Below are 7112 nucleotides of genomic sequence, written 5' to 3'. Positions count from 1 at the left end.
GACGGTGAGGAAGGGTAGGGCCATCCCTGACCGCTTAGCTGAACTTGAGACCAGTCTCAAAACCAACAACCAGAAGCAGCCCACCCTGGGCAGTGGCTGAGCTGTTCCACTGTGGGAAGGGAAGGAACGCCACATTCCAGGACCAGTGCAGCCCCATCCCTGCACAGTCACCCAACACTCACGGGTTTCAGGGCCAGAGGACCCCGCTGGCTAGGCCAGCGTTCCCTAGATAGGGGCTTGAGTCAGAACCCCACTGGTGCCGAAAGCTCTGCTATTGAGAAGCAGCTGTGCACGCCTATGCATACTGACCTCCTCATGACATCTTCGAGGCGACCTTAGTTGCGAAAGGAAAGGGGAGGCCCAGGTGGGCTGCAGTGTCTGCTGGGTCTTACCTCCTGTATCTGTAGACCGTCATGTTCCATACCCACGACCCCTTTCTCAGCCTGTATCCTAGTCATCCAAAAAATCCAAGCGGCAACAGTCTCAGGGGCAGTAACAGCCCGAGGTCGACATCAGAAGCCTGTCACGCAGCAGCCGCTGTGCCCCCGGACACTAACTTGGACCCAATCGCACCAGGCCTCTCCAGTTTGTAGCCCTTGCATAAGGTCTGCAAAGATCTCTGATCCCAGTGGAGAGCAGAGGTTTAAAGAGATGTATACTTCCTAGGCCGGGCATGGTGGCGCACGTCTTTAATCCCAGCACTCAGGAGGCAGAGGCAGGCGGATCGCTGTGAGTTTGAGGCCAGCCTAGTCTACAAAGCGAGTCCAGGACAGCTAAGGCTACACAGAGACACCCCGTCTCGAAAAGCCAAAAGGGAGAGAGAGAGGGAGAGGGAGAGGGAGAGGGAGAGGGAGAGAGAGAGAGAGAGAGAGAGAGAGAGAGAGAGAGAGAGAGAGAGAGATGTACTTCCTGCCCCACCTCATTTCTACCTTCCCCCTATGCTGGGCAGACCCCAGGCTCAAATGATGCCGGTCTCAGGGACCATGTCCAGAACTACCCAGACCTTCATTCCGTTGGCTTGCAGGTATCAGCTGGAAAGATGGGCACCTAGAGTCCCTCGGTACATAGGTGGAGGGCACAGGAAACGGGCAAAGCAACAGTGTGGTGTCGTTGGACTGAAGATGCCTGAATGCTCAGTCTCAGTCCACACCAGAGAGTACAGCTAGATTATGGTGAGAATCTTTTTGGCTTCTTTAAAAGCACAGAAATGTTAATGGGGATACGTTTTGTTTTAATCCCAGGTGTGGGATACGGGGCTGTTTCAGACTGTCCACAGCAGCTGGATATGATTTTCTAGCAGGGGTGTGACTTGGCCAGCTGAAGACAGTTTGGAATTCTGGGGACTCTTATAAAAATCCCAGAGTGTAGTCCTCCACCCCCCCACCCCGAGAAAGGGTGGTGGCTGCTGCTCCTGCTGCTGCTGCTGCTGCCCTGAGGACGAAGGTCAAACTCACCCCAAGGAACTCGACACCCTAATCAGCAGGAAAGAGTCTAATGATATCGACCCCCCCCTTCCCCCGCTTTCTTTCTTTCTCTCCCACCTAGTGCTGGGGTGGGGGGGCAGTTGGAAGGGATGGGGTGATGTAGAGAGGGAGGAAAAAGAACCCAATAAAGTAGCCAAAAGTGCAGCCACACTAGATGGAAGCAGAAAGAGCTGGATAGTGGTTTAAATAGGAATATGGTCCCCATAGGCTCATAGATCTGAACCCTTGGTCACCAGTAAGTGGCACTAGTAGGTGTGGCCTTGATGGAGGAAGTGTGTCACTGGGGGTCTCTCTCTCTCTCTCTCTCTCTCTCTCTCTCTCTCTCTCTCTCTCTCGTTTTTGTTTTGTTTTGTTTTGAGACAGGGTTTCTCTATGTAGCCCTGGATGTCCTGGGCTTTGTAGACCAGGCTGGCCTTAAACTCACAGAGAACCACCTGCCTCTGCCTCCCCAAGTGCTGGGATTACAGGCGTGCCCAGCTCCAGTGTTCTCGCTTTGCCTGTGGATCTGGATGTAGAACTTTCAGCTACCTCTCCCGCACCATGTCTGCCTTCATGACACTGTACACCTCACCAAGCTTATAATGGGCTAAACTTCTGAATCTGCAAGCAAGCCCCAGCTGAATGTCTTCTTTTATGAGAGTTGCTGTGGTCATGGTTGTCTCTTCATGGCAGGAGAGCACTGACAGAGACAAGCTGTCCGCCCTGTTGCACAGTTAGCTGAGTGACTGATGCCCTAGGTCTGACTTCATCCATGCCTCAAGCTTGTTCTAGGGCAAGGGGCTTTCCAGTGGGCCAGAGGCTCACCAAGGGGGACCTCCTCCTGGTCAGGGCAGCACCCGATCAGCTTCCAACCAAATAAGAGAAAGCTACTCTCTCTCCCTCCGCTGAGTTGAGGCTGGTGGTGGGGATGAGGATGTTGTTCTATCCAGTCTGGATGGTTCTATCTATGGCATCGTTCCAGCTCGGAGCAAAGGGGGACAAAAGCAGGGGAAAGGCTAGCCCCATCTGCCAAGCCACCGCAGGGTCAGAGGAAGCTGAGGGCAGGAGGCTCTACTTCCCTCCCGGTATTTCTAAGCCAATAAAGCAAAGCCATCCCTAGAGACCACAGGAGCCCACCACCACCGCATTCCATGCTGCCCCACCCCTATGATCTGCAGCTTGCTCCACACTGAAGCAAGGCGGTGCCTACAGACTTCAGGCTGGACTCTGGTGAAGCAGCACGGCCCCAGGCACCCCACTGGAACACGCAAGAACAGTGGTAGCTTGGGCCCCGTTGGGGCTGTGCTCAGACCTCAGCCCAAGACTTCCTTGCTACACCTTTCCAGGTCCCTGCCCACAAAACTACCAGTCAGCACAGACACGGCTCTGCAAAGAGCATGGCGGGGGAAGCAGGCTGGAACAGGTGGCTTCACTTTGAGCTACAGCCAACTCCCTGGGTGGTCCTTCTGGACACTGGAGGTAAAGGAGCCTGTCGCAGGCAGAGTGCCCAGAAAGCGCATCAGAGATTGGGTAGCCAGATGGAGGAGGGCTAGCACAAGTCGAGGCCCAAAGCACCAGGCTGCTGTGGTATGGAGTGGGCTGCCCACCCTAGGGCAGTAATCCCATTTCCCTTGCAGGATGCTCTTCCTCAGGTCAGGAGCAGCCCAGGGGTTGGCAAGTGACTTGGGCCTGCTCACGGAGAGGAGTCGATTGCCACAGTGTCAGCTGCTGTGGCTATAACAGTATCTGAAGGTGACAGCTGATTAGAATAAAACCGACCACAGCAAACAGCAGAAATCTGGTGTGTGTGCTCCCTCCCATGTCTGGATCCAGCCTCAAATGAAGCAAGCCCGAGCACTGGACTTCACAGTCACGAGAAAAGCCATTTTTTAAAGAAGATTTATTTATTATGTATACAGTGCTCTGCCTGCATGTACACCTGCACACCAGAAGAGGGCACTAGATCTTATTATAGATGGTTGTGAGCCACCATGTGGTTGCTGGGAATTAAACTCAGGACTTTTGGAAGAGCAGCGGTGCTCTTAACCTCTGAGACATCTCTCCAGCCCCGCAAAGCCATTTCTGAATAGGATTTATTTATTTATTATGTATACAGTGCTTTACCTGCATGCAGACCTGCACACCAGAAGAAGGCACCAGATCTTATTATAGACGGTTGTGAGCCACCATGAGATTGCTGGGAATTGAACTCAGGACTTCTGGAAGAGCAGACAGTGCTCTAAACCTCTTGGGCATCTCCCAAGCCCTGCCATTTTTGTTGTTGTTGGTTGGTTGGTTTTGTTTGGGGTTTTTGTTTGTTTTGGTTTTTCAAGACAGGGTTTCTCTGTGTAGCCTTGGCTGTCCTGGACTTGCTTTGTAGACCAGGCTGGCCTCGAACTCACAGAGATCCACCTGCCTTTGCCTCCTGAGTGCTGGGATTAAAGGCGTGCGCCACCACTCCCGGGCACTTGTTCTTTTGTTTTCTCTATGTACTTCTTCCCATCCTGGACTCGCTCTGTAGACCAAGCTGGCCTCAAACTTCAAAATGATTACAGTGAGCTGGGCAGATGGCCCAGTGGCTTTTTTTTTTAAACCTTTTTAAAATATGTTTTATTAATTTATTCATATTACATTTAAATTGTTATCCCACCCCTTGCATCATCCCATTCCTCCCTCCCTCCCTCTCTCCCTGTACTCCCCTCCCCTATGACTGTGACTGAGGGGGACTTCCTCCCTCTGTATATGCTCATAGGGTATCAAGGCTCTTCTTGGTAGCCTGCTGTCCTTCCTCTGAGTGCCACCAGGTCTCCCCATCCAGGGGACGTGGTCAAATATGGGGCACCAGAGTTCGTGTGAAAGTCAGACCACACTCTCCACTGAACTGTGAAGAATGTCCTGTCCATTGGCTAGATCTGGGTAGGGGGCTTATTTTATTTTTTAAGGTTCACAGAGAAAGCATTGTAGAGTGTGTCTTAGGGCTGTATCTCTCCTCATTAGTGTCCATCAATCATCTGTCAGCAACAGGAGTTTCCTCACATGGATAATTATGCCACCGGGAGATTTGTTGTCTACTTGTCCCACGATTATGGTCACGGTGTAAGTCCTCTGTTCCCCGGCCTTTCCTCTGACCGTATACTACAGAGATGTATGTGAAGATGTGTAGATTGCCCCAAAACAACAGAGCAACATATTCTCTCTCTCTCTCTCTCTCTCTCTCTCTCTCTCCCTCCCTCTCCCTCTTTCTCCCTCTCTCTCATTTCTTGGTTTTTCTAGACAGGGTTTCTCTGTGTAGCCCTGACTGTAGACCAGGCTGGCCTTGAACTCACAGAGATCTGTTTGCCTCTGTTGAAACATTCTCTTGATTGACAGGATTTGCAAAACTGCCTTCAAACATATGGTTTGCACACATGTGTATGCACTCCGTGCCAAGAGACTTGCAATCAGAATTGCTGCCTCATAGCCTGTGTGAAGTTAGTATTTTGAAAAATCTTTGTAGACAGCTCCCTGTAGACCCTGAGGTGCCACCTCCTGGACACAGAGTGTATTACCATGCTGGGCTCAGGATGAGGGTTGGAGGGGTCTTCCTTGGGGACGGATGGGAAGGAGTCTATACAAAGAAACCCTGTCCATAATAAAAAGAAAGAAAAGAAAAGAAACCTTGAGCTGGGTGTGGTGGTGCACGCAGGGGGGTGGGGGGGTGGGGGAGGGAAGAAACCTTGTCTTGAAAAAGCAAAGCATAGGCTGTGCGTGGTGGCACACACCTTTAATCCCAGGAGGCAGAGGCTGGTGGCCAGCCTGGCCTACGAAGAGAGTCCAGGACAGCCAGGGCTACACAGAGAGACCCTGTCTCAAAAAAAAAAAAAAAAAAAAAAACAAAGCCCAAATATTTCTCTCTTTACTGTCAGAACAGACTACTAGACATTTTATTACTTATTTTCTGAGTTATAGTTCAATATGGTCAGTATTGACTTTGTTCCTCCAATACCTTCCTGTGGCCCTGGGGAAACCTTAAGACCTTGTATCTTTTTGGGTTACTTTCAGCTTTAGTTTTATTATACTTTTTAAGGATTTATTTATTATTATTATTATTATTTTATTTATTTATTTATTTTTTTGGTTTTTTGAGACAGGGTTTCTCTGTCTAGCCTTGGCTGTCCTGGAGTAGCTTTGTAGACCAGTCTGGCCTCGAATCACAGGGATCCACCTGCCTCTGCATCTCAAGTGCTGGGATTAAAGGCGTGAGCCACCACCGCCTGGCTGGATTTATTTATGTATGTATATGGGTGCCCTATTTGCATATATGCCCGCACAACAGAATAGGGTATCAGATTTCATTATAGATGTTGTGAGCCACCATGTGGTTGCTGGGAAGTGAACTCAGGACCTCTGGAAGAACAGCTCTCCAGCCCCCAGCTTTAGTTTTAATTAACATGAAACCTCCTAACATAAAATTAGCCATTTTAGGGGCTGAAAAGATGGTGACTAAGAGCACTTACTGCTCTTGCAGAGAACCTAAGTTCAGTCAGTTCACAACCACCTGTAAGTCCAGCGTTAAGGGATCAGACACCTCTGGTTTCTACGAGTACATGCACACATGTGCAAACACACAGACATAAACACCTACACATAATTAAAAATAAATTATCATTTTAGGGGCTAGGAATGTAGCTCAGTTGGCACAGTGCTGATGCAGCATGCATGAAGCCCTGGGACTGACTCCCAGTAATGCATAAACTAGGCGCGGTACATGTCTCCTGATCTCGGATCTTGGGAGGTGGAGTTAGTTTAATCCTTAGTCACATAGCGAGTCTGAGGCTAGCCTGGGCTACAAGAGACCATTCTGTCTAGAAAATATTTTAACCGTCAAGTTCATCAGGATTTACTACCTCCTCAAAGTTGTACACACCCCATCTCTACAGAATATTTTCTTTTTTTTTTTCTACAGAATATTTTCAACATCCAAAGAAAATCCATCACCCGTTAAGCTGCCACTTCTCACTTAAAGCACCGATATGTCTTTGTAACCGTCATGATGTCTTCTAGATGCCTCGGGGCGGCAGAGAAAAGCTTCCTTCCAAATAGCTGTGGGTGGGAAGACGGAGCTCAGGACCAGAAAAGACTCTCTGAGGTCTGCAGGCTCTGGACGATGTCACAGAGAGGTGAAAAATTTGGAACATCTGGAAAACTAGCCACCTCAGATGAGCGAAAAGCTAGGTATATAAAAATTCTAGGAAGCAGGCCAGATGCTGCTAGCACAAGCCTTTAATCTCAGCACTTGGGAGGCAGAGGCAGGCAGATCTGGTCTACAGAGTGAGTTCCAGGACAGCCAGGGCTACACAGAGGCACCCTGTCTCAAAAACTAAACAAAACACTGCTAGAAAGCAGGCTAGGGGTGGGGCACACTTGCAGAATGCTTGCCTGTCACGCATGAAGCTCTGGGTTCTGTCCCTGACGTTAACCATGCCCATGGCATTTTGAAAAAGTTCTCCAAACCAGGCATGTGGCGCATGCCTTTAATCCCAGCACTCGGGAGGCAGAAGCAGGCAGATCGCTGTGAGTTCGAGGCCAGCCTGAGCTACAAAGCAAGTCCAGGACAGCCAAGGCTACACAGAGAAACCCTGCCTCAAAAAAAACCAAAAAAAATTTATA

Source organism: Acomys minous (assembly GCF_964271855.1).
Source record: "Acomys minous genome assembly, chromosome: 6".
Lineage (NCBI taxonomy): Eukaryota > Metazoa > Chordata > Mammalia > Rodentia > Muridae > Acomys > Acomys minous.
This window is presented reverse-complemented; position numbering follows the sequence as displayed.